This window comes from Triticum aestivum, chromosome 7B, assembly GCF_018294505.1.
Source record: "Triticum aestivum cultivar Chinese Spring chromosome 7B, IWGSC CS RefSeq v2.1, whole genome shotgun sequence".
Taxonomy (NCBI): domain Eukaryota; kingdom Viridiplantae; phylum Streptophyta; class Magnoliopsida; order Poales; family Poaceae; genus Triticum; species Triticum aestivum.
The window spans coordinates 421,035,627-421,062,505 of record NC_057813.1 but is presented as its reverse complement, the minus strand read 5'-3'; positions in this window follow the sequence as shown (position 1 = coordinate 421,062,505).

Genomic DNA, 26,879 nt, shown 5'->3' with positions numbered 1-26,879 from the left:
GAACTCCTTGATCTTGTTCTTCAAATGATAGTCTCCCCAACACTCAACTCTCTCTCACAGGATTTGGATTTGGTGGAAAGAAGGTTTGAGTGGAAAGCAACTTGGGGAAGGCTAGAGATCAAGATTCATATGGTAGGAATGGAATATCTTGGCCTCAACACAAGTGTAGGTGGTTCTCTCTAAGAAAATGTAAGTTGGAAGTGTAGGTTCGTTCTGATGGCTCTCTCCATGAGTGAAGAGGAGGTGGAGGGGTATATATAGCCTCCACAAAAAATCTAACCATTACACACAACTTGCCAATCTTGTTGGGACCGAATCGAGAAACTCGGTCGGACGGATTTAGCAAATCTAGTGACCGTTAGGATTTTCGGCGGGACCGACATGCAACTCGGTAGGACCGATATGGTTAGGGTTAGGGCAGAACGTAATCTCGGTGTGACCGATTACACAAACTCGGTGAGACCGATTTTGGTAATAAGCTAACCAGAGAGTTGGTCAGGTAAACTCGGTGGGACCGATTCGCTAGAGACCGAAATGTTACGAAAAGGAAACAGAGAGTTTACATTGCAATCTCGGTGGGACCGATCGCTCATCTCGGTGGTACTGAAATGTTACGAAGGGAAACAGAAAGATTACAATCCCATATCAGTGAGACCAAGATCCCTATCGGTGAGACCGATTTGCCTAGGGTTTGTGCAGTGGCTAGGACATCTGAACTCGGTGGCGCCGGATAGAAAGAATCGGTGGGGCCGAGTTTGACTTTTGGTTTAGGTCATATGTGGATGTGAGAAAGTAGTTGAGGGCTTTGGAGCATATCACTAAGCATTTTGAGCAAGTAAGCCATTAAGCAACAACTCATCCCTCCTTGATAGTATTGGCTTTTCCTATAGACTCAATGTGATCTTGGATCACTAAAATATAAAATGTAGAGTCTTGAGCTTTGAGCTTGAGCCAATCCTTTTGTCCTTAGCATTTTGAGGGGTCCACTTTTCTCATCCATGCCATGCCAATCATTGAGCTTTCCTGAAATATTCATCTTGAAATAGCATTAGCTCAATGAGCTATATGTTGTTAGGAATTACCAAAACCACCTAGGGATAGTTGCACTTTCAATCTCCCCCTTTTTGGTAATTGATGACAACATATAGATCAAAGCTTCGACAAATGATAATAAGATTGAAAAACATTGTCGCTTTGAGAAGTATGTGAAATGTAAGAGCTCCCCATAAATGTGTGCATAGATCAGGATTTGCTTTGGACTGCAAATGCACAATGAGTTGGGATCATGAGTTACTCTTCCATGTCACATACATCTTGGTGGAGCGCTCAAAATGATTATAATTAAATACATGCACTCATCACCAAGCAAAGTGAATGATCATATAGAGATATAAAAGGATAATGTCATCCAACAAGCATTAAGGTAGCATATGATCAAACACATGATCATCCAAGTATCACACAAAAGCATAGAGTATCTCAAGCAGGAAAATGACAAAGTTCAACCACCAAAAAGCAAAACAAGAGAGAACAAAAGCAACACTCTCTCTCGAAGCCTATGATCTATACATTTTTCTCCCCCTTTGGCAACAAGTTACCAAAAAGTTCATAGAAAATGCATAGCACTAAATCGACTCTCAGGCTTGGTCTTCAGGTGGTGGTGTAGAAATGGCTCCTTGGACGAAGAGTTCAGTTGATGTGGATGGAGCTGGTGGAGTAGGTGCTGGAGCTGGTTGCACAGAAGCTGTAGCTAGTGCAGATGAAGTGGCTCTGGTGTCTGGAACAGGCACTACAGCTGATCTCTGGCTCCTGGGCACTCTGGCAAAAGCATCAGTAGTAGTCTTGCCCTTCGTCTCCTGCATGTCATCCTGAAGTTGCTCAACAACTGACTGTATCTCAGTGACCTTCACATCTAAATCATAGAACTTCTGCTCCATGATCCTCTCCAAGCTCTCCTGATTTTGAGTCAGGGTGGCCAATCCCTTCTCAATCCTCAGAGTGGAGGCAATCAAGTACCCAAGCTGATCTTGCTTGCTCTTCAGAAGATACTGAGATGCCTCATCAATGGTTGGCATCTTTGCAGCCTTTTCAGTCCTTGCCTTCTCCTTCTTTGCTTGTGATTGCACAGAAGATGGTTCATCTTCATCCATTACCACTGTGTTGTCCTCAAAATCTGGATAGATGGGCATGTGTTCCTTGTCCAAGAGGTATGTGCCAATGCCCATCTAGGAGTTGATTAGCTCCTGGATCCGTGGGGCATACCCACAACTTCTCTTTTGATCTGCAGTTGTCCTCTTGATAGTTTCCACTATGAGGCTCATGACCTTGAACTTTTGAGTCACATCAAATATGTGAAGTAGGTTGATTGCATGGCCTCTGATCATCTTGTGATCTCCAGACTCAGGCAAAAGAGTATGCCTGAGGATCTAGTTGATTGTTGGCAATCCTGACAGAAGGTAATGTACTGATCCAAACTTGTGTGTCTCAACAGCAGCATCTGGGATCTCTCTGTACATGTGTGCCATGGAGTTGTGATCCTTCTTGAGCACCTTCTTCTTGGAAGTGGCCTCATCCTCAACAGCCACATAGTCTTCATCCTCAGAATCTGAGGTTTTCTTCTTTCTAGCTCTGGTGGCTGCCTTGGGTAAGTTGCTGGGTGTGCTCCTGCTACCCTCATCATAGCTTCTAGAGGGACTAGTGCCCTCACTCATCTGAACCTTCTCCTCAGACTTGTTCTGACTGTCACTTTGATCTGACATGTTGCAAACACTGGCAGCAGACCCTGTGAATAGATATAGATGAGGTAGAGTAGATGAGCATCACAAAATACAGAGGTTTTTGCAAAAGAATGAGTCCAAAACTTAGTTTTAGTTTTCCATAGAAAGCATTTCGGATCTACCGATTTGTAAACTCGGTGATACCGAAGCAGCTTTTGGAACCTAAACTAGTGAACTCGGTCAGACCGAGTCACAGGTCGGTGGCACCGAGACTGCTAGGGTTTCACAAAGTCCTGAACTTGGTCACACTGATTTGCAATTCTCGGTCAGACCGAGAATCACATGTGCAATGGCCTTAGCTGAATCGGTGGAACCGAGTTCTACAACTCGGTTGGTCCGAGATGGTTTCAGCGGAAACCTAACCCTAAATTTTCAATTCACATCTAATCTACGAAGTGTTTTCGGTGGATAAGATGATGTCAATCATGGCAAGATTAATGGCAAAACAATGTGCTAGAGATTCGGAGTTAGGAATAGCACAAAGACCAAGTCCATACCCTAGTTCGGCGATGGACTTGCTACGGCGGCAACAACGGAGACGATTCTCGTTGACGGCGGCGGAGACTAGCGGCGGGAGGCAGCTGGCGACGAGGAGGACGATCCAGAGACCTAGGGAGGTAGAGCAGGCTATGCGCGGGCGAAAGAGTTCGGAGAAATTTCCAAAATTTGACCCGTGGATATATATAGCCTGACCCTGTTGGTGTGACCGAGTGGAACAAATCGGTGGCACCGAGATGCATAACTGCAAGCAGTTACAGCAACTCGATGTGACCGAAAAGTTCAAATCGGTTGCACTGAGATTGAAAACCTAGATCGACTTAGTGATCTCGGTATGACCGAAATGGAAGAATCGGTCAGACCGAAACGCACAAAGAAGTTTTGGAAGATTAAGTCTATGACGAATCGGGGACTCCGAGTGCTCCTCACACAGAGTGGTTCGAATCTGACTTGATCAAATTTTGTGGTGTAGCATGAACAGAGTTTGAGACAAGGAAAGCATAGATAGCTAGAGAAGGTTCTTAGGCATTCTTGTCCATCCACTTGGCAAAGAAAAGGAACCAAACAATTAAAACAACAAGTGGATGTCCTCGAATGAGAAAATATGCAACCAACATGCTCACACAATAAAATGGCAAATGAAATATGTGGCAAAGCATGCACAACCAATTCTAGCATCTATCAAGCAATTGGCGATGACTAGGTCATCTATATATGAGTATATTGACTTAGGAGTCAAATGAGAACATTTGATCATAGGTCATACTCATCGTTGAAGCACAAGTGGGGTTACCACTTTTACATAAAGCATTGTTGTGTTCACATCATTAGAGTTGCTTTGACTCAATTCTTAGAGTAAAGCTCCCCCTAGATGTGAGATCCCCCCTAAGAGGGATGAACTAACATTGGGTTTTGTCGATTATGACTTCATGTAGGTATTGAAGATGTGGATCCTCAATGTTGATGTAGATCATTTGGAGCAATCCTTTGGAGTGAGTTGCACTTTCAATACCTACACGGGTTAGTCCCATAAGGAACAAACGAGGGTATCAATAGACATAGAGTGATGCACACACACAAGATGATGTCTATGAAAGCATTAGGTTACCCTGTCCCTTGTCTTACCAACAAGAGGGTTTGTGACTCCTTGAACTAGTGCAAGATGTGGAAGTTGATTGCACCGTTCTTGCCAAAATGATATGAGTGAAGTATGTTGGTGGAGTCACCCTCAAGAACTCTCTAGCTCTTCTTCTTCGGGATCCACATCATCTTGATGGGAATCCTTGGAGTTGTAGTAGTACTTGATGAAGTAGAACTTGATGAAGTCTTGGGAACCCACTTGACCAAGGCCTTAGGAGCTTCCTCAAATGCATCAATCTCCTCTTGAAGCTTATCCTTGCCTTTTTTGCTTGTGGTCTTGCGGTGGAAGATCATCTTGAGCTTGTGTCCCTTTGAAGGAAGTAGGATCATACTTCTCTTGTTGAGGAACAAACTTCGTCTTCGGGTATTGATCTTCTTCCCACTCAACTCCATTGGCATTGAACTTTCGTTCAAAACCAACACCTTGGTTCTTCCGGTGCCTTCCTTGCTTGCGTACAATTTCCTCGAATTGCTTACTCCCGGCGAGGCTCTTATAAACACCTTTCTCTATAATTCCCTTCAATAAAATATTTTCTTGCTCAAGTGTAACTTGGCTAAGACAATCATTAGTGGAATCAAGAGAACTACTAGAAGTAACAACATTGGATTTAGCATGATTATTGTTACTACTACAGGAAGAATCCTTCTTGTTCTTGTTACTAGACTTGACTTGAGGCATGTAAGTGGATAAAAGTAAACGCTTGGCAATGTAAGAAGAACTTTTCTTACGAAGATCATCATTGATTGCCTTTAAGAACTCATGCTCTTGCTCAAGGTTGAGCTTTTCAAAGCGTAACTTCTCATGAGTGCTTAAAAGTTCTCGATGATCTTCTAAGATAGTTTCATGAGCTAAATTAAGAGTGTTTAGTTCTTTAGTTAGAACCTCAATCTTCTCCTTGTCATTGTCATTAGTTTTATCTTGATTAGCATGATTAATTGACATTTCATCATAGTATTCATCACTAGAGTTGTCAACAAGTAAATCATCATCACCTAGCAAGTCATCTTCATCACTATTGAAATCAACATGAAGCATCTTCCAAGTCCTTCATTTGGTAAATCAAATATGTTGTAGGAGTTGGTTGACAAAAGTGCTAGACCAGCAACACCTTCATCTTGAGTATATTCGGAGTCGGAGTGATAGCTTTTCTCGGAGTGATTGTCGGAGTCGGAACCGGATACCCATTCACAAACATGAGCTTGATGTCTTCGTTTTGTGTAGCTCCTTGATGACTTGTCCTTCCGTTCCGTATCCTTGCTTCTCTGGGATGTTCTTCGTTCATAACGATCATCTCTACTCCTTCTCTCTCTTGCTGGTGATTCTTCTCTTCTACTTCTCCTCTTAGGTGATTTTTCTCTTCTTTTGTAGGGAGCCATACACTCATTGGAATAGTGTCCGGGTCTCCCACAATTGTAGCAATTATGCTCTCGACTAGAAGATCTTTTTTTATTGTAGGACCTTGACTTGGAGCTTCTCTCTTTGCTTCTACTCTTGTAGAAGTTGTTGAAGTTCTTCACCATTAGGCTCAATTCTTCATTGAAGGTTTGTTTCTCACTTGATGATGTGGGAGCTTCACACGAGGCTTTGTAAGCACCACTTGACTTGTTGTGAAGTTCCTCCTTATCCTTGAGTGACATCTCATGAGCAACAATTCTTCCAATGACTTCCGTTGGCTTGAGATCTTTGTAATTGGGCATCATTCGAATCAATGTGCATACGGTATCATATTTTCCGTCCAAAGCTCTTAGGATCTTCTTGATGATGAATTTGTCGGTCATCTCTTCACTTCCTGAGCCGGCAATCTCATTTGTGATAAGAGCAAGCCTAGAGTACATTTCAGCGACACCTTCACCATCCTTAATTTTGAACTTGTCAAGCTGACTTTGAAGCACATCCAACTTGGTTTCCTTGACGGAGTCGGTACCTTCGTGCATATCAATCAAAGTATCCCAAATTTCCTTTGCATTCTCAAGACGGCTGATTTTGTTGAATTCTTCGGGGCACAATCCATTGAAGAGGATATCACAAGCTTGAGCGTTGTATTGCAGCATCTTCAACTCTTCCGTGCTAGCTTCACGGTTCGGTTCTCTCCCAACAAAGAATTCACCTTGCAAGCCAATACACACAATAGCCCGAACGGCGGGGTTATGTCCAAGAATATGAATTTTCATCTTATGCTTCCAACTAGCAAAATTAGTACCATCAAAGTAAGGACCTCTACGGTGATAGTTTCCCTCGCTAGACGCCATACTCTCCTAGGTTGTAAAACCAAGGCTATGACTACCAGAAGCTATTAAATCAAATCAAATGGAGACCAAAGCTCCGATACCACTTGTAGGATCAAAAGTGGGGTGATTAGACTATTGACCAAATAAAAACTTATCCTTTTCCCAAATTTAGTCATTGGCAGATTTTAGCTAACTTAGCACAAGTCAAGCAATCTTAACACAATTCAAGCAAGCATGCAAAGAGTATATGAGCAGCAGAAAGTAAAGCATGCAACTTGCAAGAATGTAAAGGGAAGGGTTTGGAGAATTCAAACGCAATTGGAGACACAGATGTTTTTGTCGTGGTTCCGATAGGTGGTGCTATCGTACATCCACATTGATGGAGACTTCAACCCACGAAGGATAACGGTTGCGCGAGTCCACGGAGGGCTCCACCCACGAAGGGTCCACGAAGAAGCAACCTTGTCTATCCCACCATGGCCGTCGCCCACTAAGGACTTGCCTCACTAGTGGTAGATCTTCACGAAGTAGGCTATCTCCTTGCCCTTACAAACTCCTTGGTTCAACTCCACAATCTTATCGGAGGCTCCCAAGTGACACCTAGACAATCTAGGAGACACCACTCTCCAAGAAGTAACAAATGGTGTGTTGATGATGAACTCCTTGCTCTTGTGCTTCAAATGATAGTCTCCCCAACACTCAACTCTCTCTCACAGGATTTGGATTTGGTGGAAAGAAGGTTTGATTGGAAAGTAACTTGGGGAAGGCTAGAGATCAAGATTCATATGGTAGGAATGGAATATCTTGGCCTCAACACAAGTGTAGGTGGTTCTCTCTCAGAAAATGTAAGTTGGAAGTGTAGGTTCGTTCTGATGGCTCTCTCCACGAGTGAAGAGGAGGTGGAGGGGTATATATAGCCTCCACACAAAAAATCTAACCGTTACACACAACTTGCCAATCTTGTTGGGACCGAATCGAGAAATTCGGTCGGAGGGATTTAGCAAATCTAGTGACCGTTAGGATTTTCGGTGGGACCAACATGCAACTCGATAGGACCAATATGGTTAGGGTTAGGGCAGAACGTAATCTCGGTGTGACCAATTACACAAACTCGGTGAGACCGATTTTGGTAATAAGCTAACCAGAGAGTTGGTCAGGTAAACTCGGTGGGATCGATTCGCTCATTTCGGTGAGACCAAAATGTTATGAAAAGGAAACAGAGAGTATACATTGCAATCTCGGTGGGACCGATCGCTCATGTCGGTGGTACCAAAATGTTACGAAGGGAAACCGAGAGATTACAATCCCATATCGGTGAGACCAAGATCCCTATCGGTGAGACCGATTTGCCTAGGGTTTGTGGCAGTGGCTATGACATCTGAACTCGGTGGCGCCGGATAGAAAGAATCGGTGGGGCCGAGTTTGACTTTTGGTTTAGGCCATATGTGGATGTGAGAAAGTAGTTGAGGGCTTTGGAGCATATCACTAAGCATTTTGAGCAAGTATGCCTTTAAGCAACACCTCATCCCTCCTTGATAGTATTGGCTTTTCCTATAGACTCAATGTGATCTTGGATCACTAAAATATAAAATGTAGAGTCTTGAGCTTTGAGCTTGAGCCAATCCTTTTGTCCTTAGCATTTTGAGGGGTCCACTTTTCTCATCCATGCCATGCCAATCATTGAGCTTTCCTGAAATATTCATCTTGAAATAGGATTAGCTCAATGAGCTATATGTTGTTAGGAATTACCAAAACCACCTAGGGATAGTTGCACTTTCAATCTCCCCCTTTTTGGTAATTGATGGCAACATATAGATCAAAGCTTCAACAAATGATAATAAGATTGCAAAACATTGTCGCTTTGAGAAGTATGTGAAATGTAAGAGCTCCCCCTAAATGTGTACATAGATCAGGATTTGCTTTGGACTACAAATGCACAATGAGTTAGGATCATGAATTACTCTTCCATGTCACGTACATCTTGGTGGAGCGCTCAAAATGATAATAATTTAATGTTGGGGAACGTAGTAATTTCAAAAATTTTCCTACGCACACGCAAGATCATGGTGATGGCATAGCAACGAGAGGGGAGAGTGTTTGTCCATGTACCCTCGTAGAACGTAAGCGGAAGCGTTATAACAACACGGTTGATGTAGTCGTACGTCTTCACGATCCGACCGATCCAAGTACCGAACGTACGGCACCTCCGAGTTCAGCACACGTTCAGCTCGATGACGATCCCCGGGCTCCTATCCAGCAAAGCTTTGGGGATGAGTTCCGTCAGCACGACGGCGTGGTGATGATGATGATGTTCTACCGGCGCAGGGCTTCGCCTAATCTCCGCGACGATATGACCGAGGTGGAATATGGTGGAGGGGGGCACCGCACACGGCTAAGGAACGATCCGTAGATCAACTTGTGTGTCTATGGGATGCCCCCTGCCCCCGTATATAAAGGAGTGGAGGAGGGGGAGGGCCGGCCCTCTCTATGGCGCGCCCTAGGGGAGTCCTACTCCCACCGGGAGTAGGATTCCCCCTTTCCTAGTAGAACTAGGAGCCCTTCCATGTAGTAGGAGTAGGAGAGAAGGAAGGGAAGAGAGAAGGGAAAGGAAGGAGGGGGTGCGGCCCCTCCCCCTAGTCCAATTCGGACTAGGCCTTGGGGGGCGCATGGCCTTCCCTAGGCAGCCCCTCTCTCTTTTCCGTATGGCCCAATAAGGCCCAATACTTCTCCCTGCGAATTCCCGTAACTCTCCGGTACTCCGAAAAATACCCGAATCACTCGGAACCTTTCCGAACTCCGAATATAGTCATCCAATATATCGATCTTTACGTCTCGACCATTTCGAGACTCCTCGTCATGTTCCCGATCTCATCCGGGACTCCGAACTCCTTCGGTACATCAAAACTCATAAACTCATAATAAAACTGTCATCGAAACCTTAAGCGTGCGGACCCTACGGGTTCAAGAACTATGTAGAGATGACCGAAATACATTTCCGGTCAATAACCAATAGCGGGACCTGGATGCCCATATTGGCTCCCACATATTCTACGAAGATCTTTATCGGTCAAACCGCATAACAACATACTTTGTTCCCTTTGTCATCGGTATGTTACTTGCCCGAGATTCGATCGTCGGTATCTCAATACCTAGTTCAGTCTCATTTTCGGCAAATCTCTTTACTCGTTCCGTAATACATCATCCCGCAACTAACTCATTAGTTACAATGCTTGCAAGGCTTAAGTGATGTGTATTACCGAGAGGCCCAGGGATACCTCTCCGACAATCGGAGTGACAAAACCTAATCTCGAAATACGCCAACCCAACATGTACCTTTGGAGACACCTGTAGTACTCCTTTATAATCACCTAGTTACGTTGTGACGTTTGGTAGCACCCAAAGTGTTCCTCCGGTAAACGGGAGTTGCATAATCTCATAGTTACAGGAACACGTATAAGTCATGAAGAAAGCTATAGCAACATACTAAACGATCAAGTGCTAGGCTAATGGAATGGGTCATGTCAATCACATCATTCTCCTAATGATGTGATCCCGTTAATCAAATGACAACTCATGTCTATGGCTAGGAAACTTAACCATCTTTGATTCACGAGCTAGTCAAGTAGAGGCATACTAGTGACACTATGTTTGTCTATGTATTCACACATATATTATGTTTCCGGTTAATACAATTCTAGCATGAATAATAAACATTTATCATGAAATAAGGAAATAAATAATAACTTTATTATTGCCTCTAGGGCATATTTCCTTCAGTCTCCCACTTGCACTAGAGGCAATAATCTAGTTCACATCGCCATGTGATTTAACACCAATATTCACATCTGTATATGATTAACACCCATAGTTCACATCGTCATGTGACCAACACCCAAAGGGTTTACTAGAGTCAATAATCTAGTTCACATCTCTATGTGATTAACACCCAAAGAGTACTAAGGTGTGATCATGTTTTCTCATGAGAGAAGGTTAGTCAACGAGTCTGTCATATTCAGAGCCGTATGTATTTTACAAATATTCTATGTCTATAATGCTCTGCACGGAGCTACTCTAGCTAATTGCTCCCACTTTCAATATGTATCCAGATTGAGACTTAGAGTCATCTGGATCGGTGTAAAAGATTGCACCAATGTAACTCTTTACGACGGGCTCTTTTATCACCTCCATAATCGAGAAATATTTCCTTAGTTCTCACCAAGGATAATTTTGACCAATGTCCAGTGATCTACTCCTAGATCACTATTGTAGTCCCTTGCCAAATTCAGAGCAAGGTATACAATAGGTCTGGCACATAGCATAGCATACTTTATAGACCCTATGACTAAGGCATAGGGAATGACTTTCATTCTCTTTTCTATTTTCTGCCGTGGTCGGGATTTAAGTCTTACTCAATTTCACACCTTTGCAACACAGGCAAGAACTCTTTCTTTGACTGTTCCATTTTGAACTATTTCGAAATCTTGACAAGGTATGTACTCATTGAAAATCTTATCAAGCGTCTTGATCTATCTCAATAGATCTTGATGCTCAATATGTAAGTAGCTTTACTGAGGTCTTTCTTTTAAAGAACTCCTTTCAAATACTCCTTTATGCTTTCCAGAAAAAATCTACATCATTTCTGATCAACAATATGTTATTCACATATATTTATCAGAAAGGCGGTAGTGCTCCCACTCACTTTATTGTAAATATAGGCTTCACCGCAAGTCTGTATAAAACTATATGCTTTGATCAACTTATCAAAGCGTATATTCCAACTCTGAGATGCTTGCATCAGTCCATAGATGGATCGCTGGAGCTTGCACATTTTGTTAGCACCTTCAGGATTGACAAAACCTTCTGGTTGTATCATATACAACTCTTCTTTAATAAATCTATTAAGGAATGTAGTTTTGACATCCATTTGCCAAATTTCATAAAATGTGGCAATTGCTAACATGATTCGGACAGACTATTAAGCATCGATACGAGTGAGAAAATCTCATTGTATTCAACACCTTGAACTTTGTCAAAAACCTTTTCCGAAAAGTCTAGCTTTGTAGATAGTAACACTACTATCAGCGTCCGTCTTCCTCTTGAAGATCCATTTATTTTCTATGGCTTGCCGATCATCGGGCAAGTCCACCAAAGTCCAAACTTTGTTCTCATACATGGATCCCATCTCAGATTTCATGGCCTCAAACCATTTTGCGGAATCTGGGCTCATCATTGCTTCCTCATAGTTCGTAGGTTCATCATGTTCTAGTAACATGATTTCCAGAATAGGATTACCGTACCACTCTGGTGCGGACCGTACTCTGGAAGACCTACGAGGTTCTGTAGTAACTTGATCAGAAGTTTCATGATCATCATCATTAGCTTCCTCACTAATTGGTGTAGGAATCACTGGAAATGATTTCAGTGATCAACTATTTTCCAATTCAGGATAAGGTACAGTTACCTCATCAAGTTCTACTTTCCTCCCACTCACTTCTTTCGAGAGAAACTCCTTCTCTAGAAAGGATCCATTCTTAGCAACGAATATTTTGCCTTCGGATCTGTGATAGAAGGTGTACCCAACAATTTCCTTTGGGTATACTATGAAGACGCACTTCTCCGATTTGGGTTCGAGCTTATCAGGTTGAAACCTTTTTCACATAAGCATCGCAACTCCAAACTTTAAAAAATGACAGCTTAGGTTTACTGCTAAACCATAGTTCATACAGTGTCGTCTCAACGGATTTAGATGGTGCCCTATTTAAAGTGAATGCAGCTGTCTCTAATGCATAACCCCAAAACTGTAGTGGTAAACCGGTAAGAGACATAATAGATCACACCATATCTAATAAAGTACGATTACGACGTTCGGACGCACCATAACATTGTCGTGTTCCAGGTGGTGTGAACTGTGAAACTATTCCACATTGTTTTATATGAAGGCCAAACTCGTAACTCAAATATTCTCCTCCACGATCAGATCGTAGAAACTTTATTTTCTTGTTACGATGATTCTCCACTTCACTCTGAAATTCTTTGAACTTTTCAAATGTTTCAGACTTGTGTTTCATTAAGTAGATATACCCATATCTGCTCAAATCATCTTGTGAAGGTCAGAAAATAACGATACTTGCCACAAGCATCAACACTCATTGGATCGCATACATCGGTATGTATTATTTCCAATAAGTCAGTAGCTTGTTCCATTGTTCCGGAGAACGGATTTTTAGTCATCTTGCCCAAAAGGCACGGTTCGCAAGCATCAAATGATTCATAACCAAGTGATTCCAAAAATCCATCTTTATGGAGTTTCTTCACGCGCTTTACACCGATATGACCCAAACGGTGGTGCCACAAATAAGTTGCACTATCATTATTAACTTTTCATCTTTTGACATCAATATTATGAATATGTGTATCACTACGATCGAGATCCAACAAACTATGTTCATTGGGTGTATGACCATCGAAGGTCTTATTCATGTATACAGAATAACAATTTATTCTCTAACTTTAAATGAATAACCATATCGCAATAAACATGATCAAACATGCTCAACGCAAATGCCAAATAACATTTATTTAGGTTTAACACTAATCCCGAAAGTATAGGGACTGTGTGATGATGATCATATCAATCTTGGAACTACTTCCAACACTCATCGTCACTTCACCCTTCAACTAGTCTCTGTTTATTCTGTAACTCCTGTTTCAAGTTACTAATCTTAGCAACTGAACAAGTATCAAATACTCAAGGGCTACTATAAACACTAGTAAGACACACATCAATAACCTGTATATCAAATATACCCTTGTTCACTTTGGCATCCTTCTTATCCACCAAATATTCAGGGCATTTCCGCTTCCAGTGACCATTTCCTTTGCAGTGTAAGCACTCAGTTTCAGGCTTTGGTCCAGCTTTGGTCTTATTCACTGGAGTGACAACTTGTTTGCCATTCTACTTGAAGTTTCCCTTTCCTTCCCTGTGCCCTTTTCTTGAAACTAGTGGTCTTGTCAATCATCAACACCTGATGCTCTTTCTTGATTTCTACCTTCGTCGATTTCAATATCACGAAGAGCTCCGGAATCGTTTTCGTCATCCCTTGCATACTATAGGTCATCACGAAGTTCTAGTAACTTAGTGATGGTGACTAGAGAATTCTGTCAATCACTATCTTATCTGGAAGATTAACTCCCACTTGATTCAAGCGATTCAAGTACCCAGACAATCTGAGCACATGCTCACTAGTTGAGTGATTCTCCTCCATCTTTTAGCTATAGAACTTGTGGGAGACTTCATATCTCTCAACTCGGGTATTTGCTTGAAATATTAACTTCAATTCCTGGAACATCTCATATGGTCCATGACGTTCAAAAACATCTTTGAAGTCCCGATTCTAAGCCGTTAAGCATGGTGCACTAAACTATCAAGTAGTCATCATATTGAGCTAGCCAAACGTTCATAACGTCTGCATTTGCTCCTGCAATAGGTTTGTCACCTAGCGGTGCATCCAGGACATAATTCTTCTGTGCAGCAATGAGGATAAACCTCAGATCACGGATCCAATCCGCATCATTGCTACTAACATCTTTCAACACAATTTTCTCTAGGAACATATCAAAATAAACGTATGAAAGCAACAACATGAGCTATTGATCTACAACATAATTTGCAAAATACTACCAGGACTAAGTTCATGATAAATTTAAGTTCAATTAATCATATTACTTAAGAACTCCCACTTAGACAGACATCTCTCTAGTCATCTAAGTGATCACGTGATCCAAATCAACTAAACCATGTCCGATCATCACGTGAGATGGAGTAGTTTTCAATGGTGAACATCACTATGTTGATCATATCTACTATATGATTCACGCTCGACCTTTCGGTCTCCGTGTTCCAAGGCCATATCTTTATATGCTAGGCTCGTCAAGTTTAACCTGAGTATTCCGCGTGTGCAACTGTTTTGCACCCGTTGTATTTGAACGTAGAGCCTATCACACCCGATCATCACGTGGTGTCTCAGCACGAAGAACTTTCGCAACGGTGCATACTCAGGGAGAACACTTCTTGATAATTAGTGAGAGATCATCTTAAAATCCTACCGTCAAACAAAATAGAATAAGATGTATAACAGATAAACATCATATGCAATCAAAATATGTGACATGATATGGCCATGATCATCTTGCGCCTTTGATCTCCATCTCCAAAGTACTGTCATGATCTCTATCGTCACCGGCACGACACCATGATCTTCATCATCTTGATCTATATCAATGCGTCGTCACATGGTCGTCTCGCCAACTATTGCTCTTGCAACTATTGCTATCGTAGAGCGATAAGGTAAAGCAATTATTTGGCACTTGCATCTTTATGCAACAAAGAGACAACCATAGGGCTTCTGCCAGTTGCCGCTAACTTCAAAAAAACATGATCATCTCATACAACAACTTATATCTCATCATGTCTTGACCATATCACATCACAACATGCCCTGCAAAAACAAGTTAGACGTCCTCTACTTTGTTGTTGCAAGTTTTACGTGGCTGCTACGGGCTGAGCAAGAACCATTCTTACCTACGCATCAAAACCACAACGATAGTTTGTCAAGTTAGTGCTGTTTTAACCTTCTCAAGGACCGGGCGTAGACACACTCGGTTCAACTAAAGTTGGAGAAACTGACACCCGCTAGTCACCTGTGTGCAAAGCACGGCGGTAAAACCAGTCTCGCGTAAGCGTACGCGTAATGTCGGTCCGGGCCGCCTCATCCAACAATACCGCCGAACCAAAGTATGACATGCTGGTAAGCAGTATGACTTGTATCGCCCACAACTCACTTGTGTTCTACTCGTGCATATAACATCAACACATAAAACCCGACTCGGATGCCACTGTTGGGGAACGTAGTAATTTCAAAATTTTCCTACGCACACACAAAATCATGGTGATGGCATAGCAACGAGAGGGGAGAGTGTTTGTCCACGTACCCTCGTAGACCGTAAGCGGAAGCGTTATAACAACACGGTTGATGTAGTCGTACGTCTTCACGATTCGACAGATCCAAGTACCGAACGTACGGCACCTCCGAGTTCAGCACACGTTCAGCTCGATAACGATCCCCGGGCTCCGATCCAGCAAAGCTTCGGAGATGAGTTCCGTCAGCACGACGGCGTGGTGACGATGATGATGTTCTACCGGCGCAGGGCTTCACCTAAACTCCGCGACGATATGACCGAGGTGGAATATGGTGGAGGGGGGCACCGCACACGGCTAAGGAACGATCCGTAGATCAACTTGTGTGTCTATGGGATGCCCCCTGCCCCTGTATATAAAGGAGTGGAGGAGGGGGAGGGCCGGCCCTCTCTATGGCGCGCCCTAGGGGAGTCCTACTCCCACCGGGAGTAGGATTCCCCCTTTCCTAGTAGAACTAGGAGCCCTTCCATGTAGTAGGAGTAGGAGAGAAGGAAGGGAAGAGAGAAGGGAAAGGAAGGAGGGGGTGCGGCCCCTCCCCCTAGTCCAATTCGGACTAGGCCTTGGGGGGCGCGTGGCCTGCCCTAGGCAACCCCTCTCTCTTTCCCGTATGGCCAAATAAGGCCCAATACTTCTCCCGGCGAATTCCCGTAACTCTCCGGTACTCCGAAAAATACCCGAATCACTCGGAACCTTTCCGAACTCCGAATATAGTCGTCCAATATATCGATCTTTACGTCTCGACCATTTCGAGACTCCTCGTCATGTCCCCGATCTCATCCGGGACTCCGAACTCCTTCGGTACATCAAAACTCATAAACTCATTATAAAACTGTCATCGAAACCTTAAGCGTGCGGACCCTACGGGTTCGAGAACTATGTAGACATGACCGAAACACATTTCCGGTCAATAACCAATAGCGGGACCTGGATGCCCATATTGGCTCCCACATATTCTACGAAGATCTTTATCGGTCAAACCACATAACAACATACTTTGTTCCCTTTGTCATCGGTATGTTACTTGCCCGAGATTCGATCATCGGTATCTCAATACCTAGTTCAATCTCATTACCGGCAAATCTCTTTACTCATTCCGTAATACATCATCCCGCAACTAACTCATTAGTTACTATGCTTGCAAGGCTTAAGTGATGTGTATTACCGAGAGGGCCCAGAGATACCTCTCCGACAATCGGAGTGACAAAACCTAATCTCGAAATACGCCAACCCAACATGTACCTTTGGAGACACCTGTAGTACTCCTTTACAATCACCTAGTTACGTTGTGACGTTTGGTAGCACCCAAAGTGTTCCTCCGGTAAACGGGAGTTGCATAATCTCATAGTTACAGGAACATGTATAAGTCATGAAGAAAGCAATAGCAACATACTAAACGATCAAGTGCTAGGCTAACGGAATGGGTCATGTCAATCACATCATTCTCCTAATGATGTGATCCCGTTAATAAATGACAACTCATGTATATGGCTAGGAAACTTAACCATCTTCGATTCACGAGCTAGTCAAGTAGAGGCATACTAGTGACACTATGTTTGTCTTTGTATTCACACATGTATTATGTTTCCGGTTAATACAATTCTAGCATGAATAATAAACATTTATCATGAAATAAGGAAATAAATAATAACTTTATTATTGCCTCTAGGGCATATTTCCTTTATTAAATACATGCACTCATCACCAAGCAAAGTGAATGATCATATAGAGATATAAAAGGATAATGTCATCCAACAAGCATTAAGGTAGCATATGATCAAACACATGATCATCCAACCACCAAAAAGCAAAACAAGAGAGAACAAAAGCAACACTCTCTCTCGAAGCCTATGATCTATACATTTTCTCCCCCTTTGGCAACAAGTTACCAAAAAGTTCATAGAAAATGCATAGCACTAAATCGACTCTCAGGCTTGGTCTTCAGGTGGTGGTGTAGAAATGGCTCCTTGGACGAAGACTTCAGTTGATGTGGATGGAGCTGGTGGAGTAGGTGCTGGAGCTGGTTGCACAGAAGCTGTAGCTGGTGTAGATGAAGTGGCTCTGGTGTCTGGAACAGGCACTGCAGCCGATCTCTGGCTCCTGGGCACTCTGGCAAAAGCATCAGTAGTAGTCTTGCCCTTCCTCTCCTGCATGTCATCCTGAAGTTGCTCAACAACTGACTGTATCTCAGTGACCTTCACATCTAAATCATAGAACTTCTGCTCCATGATCCTCTCTAAGCTCTCCTGATTTTGAGTCAGGTGGCCAATCCCTTCTCAATCCTCAGAGTGGAGGCAATCAAGTAGCCAAGCTGATCTTGATTGCTCTTCAGAAGATACTGAGATGCCTCATCAATGGTTGGCATCTTTGCAGCCTTTTCAGTCCTTGCCTTCTCCTTCTTTGCTTGTGATTGCAGAGAAGATGGTTCATCTTCATCCATTACCACTGTGTTGTCCTCAAAATCTGGATAGATCGGCATGTGTTCCTTGTCCAAGAGGTATGTGCCAGTGCCCATCTTGGAGTTGATTAGCTCCTGGATCTGTGGGGCATACCCATAACTTCTCTTTTGATCTGCAGCTGTCCTCTTGATAGTTTCCACTATGAGGCTCATGACCTTGAACTTTTGAGTCACATCAAATATGTGAAGTAGGTTGATTGCATGGCCTCTGATCATCTTGTGATCTCCAGACTTAGGCAAAAGAGTATGCCTGAGGATCCAGTTGATTGTTGGCAATCCTGACAGAAGGTAATGTACTGATCCAAACTTGTGTGTCTCAACAGCAGCATCTAGGATCTCTCTGTACATGTGTGCCATGGAGTTGTGATCCTTCTTGAGCACCTTCTTCTTGGAAGTGGCCTCATCCTCAACAGCCACATAGTCTTCATCCTCAGAATCTGAGGTTTTCTTCTTTCTAGCTCTAGTGGCTGCCTTGGGTAAGTTGCTGGGTGTGCTCCTGCTACCCTCATCATAGCTTCTAGAGGGACTAGTGCCCTCACTCATCTGAACCTTCTCCTCAGACTTGTTCTGACTGTCACTTTGATCTAACATGTTGCAAACACTGGCAGCAGACCCTGTGAATAGATATAGATGAGGTAGAGTAGATGAGCATCACAAAATACAGAGGTTTTTGCAAAAGAATGAGTCCAAAACTTAGTTTTAGTTTTCCACAGAAAGCATTTCGGATCTACCAATTTGTAAACTCGGTGATACCGAAGCAGCTTTTGGAACCTAAACTAGTGAACTCGGTCAGACCGAGTCATGGTTCGGTGGCACCAAGACTGCTAGGGTTTCACAAAGTCCTGAACTCGGTCACACCGATTTGCAATGGCCTTAGCCGAATCGGTGGAACGAGTTCTACAACTCGGTTGGTCCGAGATGGTTTCGGCGGAAACCTAACCCTAAATTTTCAATTCACATCTAATCTATGAAGTGTTTTTGATGGATAAGATGATCTCAATCGTGGCAAGATTAATGGCAAAACAATGTGCTAGAGATTCAGAGTTAGGAATAGCACAAAGACCAAGTCCATACCCTAGTTCGGCGATGGACTTGCTACGGTGGCAACGACGGAGACGATTCCCGTTGACGGCGGCGGAGACCAGCGGCGGGAGGCAGCTCGCGATGACGAGGACGGTCCGGAGACCCAGGGAGGCAGAGCAGGCTGAGCCGCGGGCGAAAGAGCTCGGAGAAATTTCCAAAATTTGAGCCGTGGATATATATAGCCTGACCCTGTCGGTGTGACTGACTTGAACAACTCGGTGGCACCGAGATGCATAACTGCAAGCAGTTACAGCAACTCGGTGTGACCGAAAAGTTCAAATTGATTGCACTGAGATTGAAAACCTATATCGACTTAGTGATCTCGGTATGACCAAAATGGAAGAATCGGTCAGACCGAAACGCACAAAGAAGTTTTGGAAGATTAAGTCTATGACGAATCGGGGACTCTGAGTGCTCCTCACACAGAGTGGTTCGAATATGACTTGATCAATTTTTGTGATGTAGCATGAACAGAGTTTGAGACAAGAAAAGCATAGATAGCTAGAGAAGGTTCTTAGGCATTCTTGTCCATCCACTTAGCAAAGAAAAGGAACCAAACAATCAAAACAACAAGTGGATGTCCTCGAATGAGTAAAATATGCAACCAACATGCTCACACAATAAAAAGGCAAATGAAATATGTGGCAAAGCATGCACAACCAATTCTAGCATCTATCAAGCAATTGGCGATGACTAGGTCATCTATATATGAGTATATTGACTTAGGAGTCAAATGAGAACATTTGATCATAGGTCATACTCATCATTGAAGCACAAGTGGGGTTACCACTTTTACATAAAGCATTGTTGTGTTCACATCATTAGAGTTGCTTTGACTCAATTCTTAGTAAAGATCCCCCTAGATGTGAGATCCCCCCTAAGAGGGATGAACTAACCTTGGGTTTTGTCGATGATGACTTCATGTAGGTATTGAAGATGTGGATGCTCAATGTTGATGTAGATCATTTGGAGCAATCCTTGGAGTGAGTTGCACTTTCAATACCTACACGGGTTAGTCCCACAAGGAACAAACGAGGGTATCCATAGACATAGAGTGATGCACACACACAAGATGATGTCTATGAAAGCATTAGGTTACCTTGTCCCTTGTCTTACCAACAAGAGGGTTTGTGACTCCTTGAACTAGTGCAAGATGTGGAAGTTGATTGCACCGTTCTTGCCAAAATGATATGAGTGAAGTATGTTGGTGGAGTCACCCTCAAGAACTCTCTAGTTCCTCTTCTTCAGGATCCACATCATCTTGATGGGAATCCTTGGAGTTGTAGTCATACTTGATGAAGTAGAACTTGATGAAGTCTTGGGAACCCACTTGACCAAGGCCTTAGGAGCTTCCTCAAATGCATCAATCTCCTCTTGAAGCTTATCCTTGCCTTTTTGCTTGTGGTCTTGCGGTGGAAGATCATCTTGAGCTTGTGTCCCTTTGAAGGAAGTAGGATCATACTTCTCTTGTTGAGGAACAAACTTCGTCTTCGGTTATTGATCTTCTTCCCACTCTTCACCATTGTCATTGAACTTTCGTTCAAAGCCAACACCTTGATTCTTCCGGTGCCTTCCTTGCTTGTGTACAATTTCCTCGAATTGCTTAGTCCCGACGAGGCTCTTATAAACACCTTTCTCTATAATTCCCTTCAATAAACTATTTTCTTGCTCAAGTGTAACTTGGCTAAGAGAATCATTAGTGGAATCAAGAGAACTACTAGAAGTAACAACATTGGATTTATCATGATTATTGTTACTACTACAGGAAGAATCCTTCTTGTTCTTGTTACTAGACTTGACTTGAGGCATGTAAGTGGATAAAAGTAACCGCTTGGCAATGTAAGAAGAACTTTTCTTATGAAGATCATCATTGATTTCCTTTAAGAACTCATGCTCTTGCTCAAGGTTGAGCTTTTCAAAGCGTAACTTCTCATGAGTCCTTAAAAGTTCTCGATGATCTTCTAAGATAGTTTCATGATCTAACTTAAGAGCGTTTAGTTCTTTAGTTAGAAGCTCAATTTTCTCCTTGTCATTGTCATTAGTTTTATCTTGATTAGCATGATTAATTGACGTTTCACCATAGTATTCATCACTTGAGTTGTCAACAAGTAAATCATCATCACCTAGCAAGTCATCTTCATCACTATTGAAATCAACATACTCGGTGTGTGATACCTTTGGGCCTTTAGCCATGAAGCATCTTCCAAGTACTTCATTTGGTAAATCAAATATGTCGTAGGAGATGGTTGACACTAGTGATAGACCGGCAACACCTTCATCTTGAGTATATTCGGAGTCGGAGTGATAGCTTCTCTCAGAGTGATTGTTGGAGTCGGAACTGGATACCGATTCACAAACATGAGCTTGATGTCTTCGTTTTGTGTAGCTCCTTGATGACTTGTCCTTCCGTTCTGTATCCTTGCTTTTCCAGGATGTTCTTCGTTCATAACGATCATCTCTACTCCTTCTCTCTCTTGGTTGTGATTCTTCTCTTCTACTTCTCCTCTTAGGTGTTTTTTCTCTTCTTTTTAGGGATCCATACACTCATTGGAATAGTGTCCGGGTCTCCCACAATTGTAGCAATTACGCTCTCGACTAGAAGATCTTTTGTCATTGTAGGACCTTGACTTGGAGCTTCCCTCTTTGCTTCTACTCTTGTAGAACTTGTTGAAGTTCTTCACCATTAGGCTCAATTCTTCATTGAAGGTTTGTTTCTCACTTGATGATGTGGGAGCTTCACACGAGGCTTTGTAAGCACCACTTGACTTGTTGTGAAGTTCCTCCATATCCTTGAGTGACATCTCATGAGCAACAATTCTTCAAGTGACTTCCGTTGGCTTGAGATCTTTGTAATTGGGCATCATTTGGATCAATGTGCATACGGTATCATATTTTCCGTCCAAAGCTCTTAGGATCTTCTTGATGATGAATTTGTCGGTCATCTCTTCACTTCTTGAGCCGGCAATCTCATTTGTGATAAGAGCAAGCCTAGAGTACATTTCAGTGACACCTTCACCATCCTTCATTTTGAACTGTCAAGCTGACTTTGAAGCACATCCAACTTGGATTCCTTGACGGAGTCGGTACCTTCGTGCATATCAATCAAAGTATCCCAAATTTTCTTTGCATTCTCAAGACGGCTGATTTTGTTGAATTCTTCGGGGCACAATCCGTTGAAGAGGATATCACAAGCTTGAGCGTTGTATTGCAGCATCTTCAACTCTTCCGTGCTAGCTTCATGGTTCGGTTCTCTCCCATCAAAGAATTCACCTTGCAAGCCAATACACACAATAGCCCAAACGGCGGGGTTATGACCAGGAATATGAATTTTCATCTTATGCTTCCAACTAGCAAAATTAGTACCATCAAAGTAAGGACCTCTACGATGATAGTTTCCCTCGCTAGACGCCATACTCTCCTAGGTTGTAAAACCAAGGCTATGACTACCAGAAGCTATTAAATCAAAGCAAATGGAGACCAAAGCTCCGATACCACTTATAGGATCGATAGTGGGGTGATTAGACTACTTGACCAAATAAAAACTTATCCTTTTCCCAATTTTAGCTTTGGCAGATTTTAGCTAACTTAGCACAAGTCAAGCAATCTTAACACAATTCAAGCAAGTATTCAAAGAGTATATGAGCAGCGGAAAGTAAAGCATGCAACTTGCAAGAATGTAAAGGGAAGGGTTTGGAGAATTCAAACGCAATTGGAGACACAGATGTTTTTGTCGTGGTTCCGATAGGTGGTGCTATCGTACATCCATGTTGATGGAGACTTCAACCCACGAAGGGTAACGGTCACGTGACTCCACGAAGGGCTCCACCCACGAAGGGTCCACAAAGAAGCATCCTTGTCTATCCCACCATGGCCGTCGCCCACGAAGGACTTGCCTTACTAGCGATAGATCTTCACGAATTAGGCGATCTCCTTGCCCTTACAAACTCCTTGGTTCAACTCCACAATCTTGTCGGAGGCTCCCAAGTGACACCTAGCAAATCTAGGAGACACCACTCTGCAAGAAGTAACAAATGGTGTGTTGATGATGAACTCCTTGCGCTTGTGCTTCAAAAGATAGTCTCCCAAACACTCAACTCTCTCTCTCACAGGATTTGGATTTGGTGGAAAGGTTTGAGTGGAAAGCAACTTGGGGAAGGCTAGAGATCAAGATTCATATGGTAGGAATGGAATATCTTGGCCTCAACACAAGTGTAGGCGGTTCTCTCTTAGAAAATGTAAGTTGGAAGTGTAGGTTCTTTCTGATGGCTCTCTCCACGAGTGAAGAGGAGGTGGAGGGGTATATATAGCCTCCACACAAAATCTAACCGTTACACACAACTTGCCAATCTTGTTGGGACCGAATCGAGAGACCGAATCGAGAAACTTGGTCGGACCAATTTAGCAAATCTAGTGACCGTTAGGATTTTCGGTGGGACCGACATGCAACTCGGTAGGACCGATATGGTTAGGGTTAGGGCAGAACGTAATCTCGGTATGACCGATTACACAAACTCGGTGAGACCGATTTTGGTAATAAGCTAACCAGAGAGTTGGTCAGGTAAACTCGGTGGGACCGATTCGCTCATTTCGGTGAGTCCGAAATGTTACGAAAAGGAAACAGAGAGTTTACATTGCAATCTCGGTGGGACTGATCGCTCATCTCAGTGTTACCGAAACATTACGAAGGGAAACAGAGAGATTACAATCCCATCTCGGTGAGACCGAGATCCCAATCGGTGAGACCGATTTGCCTAGGGTTTGTGCAGTGGCTATGACATCTGAACTCGGTGGCGCCGGATAGAAAGAATCGGTGGGGCCGAGTTTGACTTTTGGTTTAGGTCATATGTGGATGTGAGAAAGTAGTTGAGGGCTTTGGAGCATATCACTAAGCATTTTGAGCAAGTAAGCCATTAAGCAACACCTCATCCCTCCGTGATAGTATTGGCTTTTCCTATAGACTCAATGTGATCTTGGATCACTAAAATATAAAATGTAGAGTCTTGAGATTTGAGCTTGAGCCAATCCTTTTGTCCTTAGCATTTTGAGGGGTCCACTTTTATCATCCATGCCATGCCAATCATTGAGCTTTCCTGAAATATTCATCTTGAAATAGCATTAGCACAATGAGCTATATGTTGTTTGGAATTACCAAAACCACCTAGGGATAGTTGCACTTTCACATATGGATTTGAATGTTGCAGACCCGTTGACTAAGCCTCTTCCACGAGCAAAACATGATTGGCACCAAGGCTCCATGGGTGTTACAATCATTACTTTGTAATCTAGATTATTGACTCTAGTGCAAGTGGGAGACTGAAGGAAATATGCCCTAGAGGCAATAATAAAGTTATTATTTATTTCCTTATATCATGATAAATGTTTATTATTCATGCTAGAATTGTATTAACCGGAAACATGATACATGTGTGAATACATAGACAAACATAATGTCACTAGTATGCCTCTACTTGACTAGCTCATTAATCAAAGATGGTTATGTTTCATAACCATAGACATGAGTTTTAATTTGATTAACGGGATCACATCATTAGGAGAATGATGTGATTGACTTGACCCATTCCGTTAGCTTAGCACTTGATCGTTTAGTATGTTGCTATTGCTCTCTTTATGACTTATACATGTTCCTACAACTATGAGATTATGCAACTCCCGTTTACCGGAGGAACACTTTGTGTGCTACCAAATGTCACAACGTAACTAGGTGATTATAAAGGAGCTCTATAGGTGTCTCCAAAGGTACATGTTGAGTTGGCTTATTTCTAGATTAGGTTTTGTCACTCCGATTGTCAGAGAGGTATCTCTAGGCCCTCTCAGTAATGCACATCACTATAAGCCTTGCAAGAAATGTAGCTAATGAGTTAGTTACGGAATGATGCATTACATAACGAGTAAAGAAACTTGCCGGTAACGAGATTGAACTAGGTATTGGGATACCGACGATCGAATCTCGGGCAAGTAACATACCGATGACAAAGGGAACAATGTACGTTGTTATGCGGTTTGACCGATAAAGATCTTCGTAGAATATGTAGGAGCCAATATGAGAATCCAGGTTCCGCTATTGGTTATTGACCGGTAACTTGTCTCGGTCATGTCTACATAGTTCTCGAACCCGTAGGGTCCGCACGCTTAAAGTTTCGATGACAGTTATATTATGAGTTTATGAGTTTTTGATGTACTGATGGTTGTTCAGAGTCCCGGATGTGATCATGGACATGATGAGGAGTCTCTAATTGGTCGAGAGATGAAGATTGATATATTGGAAGCCTATATTTGGATATCGGAAGTGTTCCGGGTGAAATAGGGATTTTACCGGAGTACCGGGGGGTTACCGGAACCCCCCCGGGGGCTTAATGGGCCATAGTGGGCCTTGGTGAAGAAGAGGAGAGGCGGCCAGGGCTGGGCCGCGCGCCCCTCCCCCCTAGTCCGAATGGGACAAGGAGAGGGTGGCGGTGATGTCTACTACACAACCTTCTTCTTGTAGACGTTGTTGGGCCTGCAAGTGCACAGGTTTGTAGGACAGTAGCAGATTTCCCTCAAGTGGATGACCTAAGGTTTATCAATCCGTAGGAGGCGTAGGATGAAGATGGTCTCTCACAAACAACCCTGCAACCAAATAACAAAAAGTCTCTTGTGTCCCTAACACACCCAATACAATGGTAAATTGTATAGGTGCACTAGTTCGGCGAAGAGATGGTGATACAAGTGCAATATGGATGCTAGATAAAGGTCTTTGTAATCTGAAAATATAAAAACAGCAAGGTAACTAATGATAAAAGTGAGCGTAAACGGTATTGCAATGGTAGGAAACAAGGCATAGGGTTCATACTTTCACTAGTGCATGTTCTCTCAACAATAATAACATAGATAGATCATATAACAATCCCTCAACATGCAAAAAAGAGTCACTCCAAAGCCACTAATAGCGGAGAACAGACGAAGAGATTATGGTAGGGTACGAAACCACCTCAAATTTATCCTTTTTGATCTATCTATTCAAGAGTTTGTAGTAAAATAACATAGAGCTATTCTTTCCGCTCGATCTATCATAGAGTTCATACTAGAATAACACCTTAAGACACAAATCAACCAAAACCCTAATGTCACCTAGATACTCCATTGTCACCTCAAGTATCCGTGGGCATGATTATACGATATGCATCACACAATCTCAGATTCATCCAACCAACACAAAGTACTTCAAAGAGTGCCCCAAAGTTTCTACCGGAGAGTCAAGAAAACATGTGCCAACACCTATGCATAGGTTCATGGGCGGAACCCGCAAGTTGGTCACCAAAACATACATCAAGTGGCACGTGATATCCCATTGTCACCACAGATAAGCACGGCAAGACATACATCAAGTGTTCTCAAACTAAAGACTCAATCCGATAAGATAACTTCAAAGGGGAAACTCAATTCATCACAAGAGAATAGAGGGGGAGAAACATCATATGATCCAACTATAATAGCAAAGCTCGTGATACATCAAGATCGTGCCATAGAGAGAACACGAGAGAGAGAGAGAGAGATCAAACACATAGCTACTGGTGCATACCCTCAGCCCCGAGGGTGAACTACTCCCTCCTCGTCATGGATAGTGCCAGGATGATGTAGATGGCCACCGGTGAGGGATCCCTCCTCCGGCAGGGTGCCGGAACGGGCTCCCGAGAGGTTTTTGGTGGCTACAGAGGCTTGC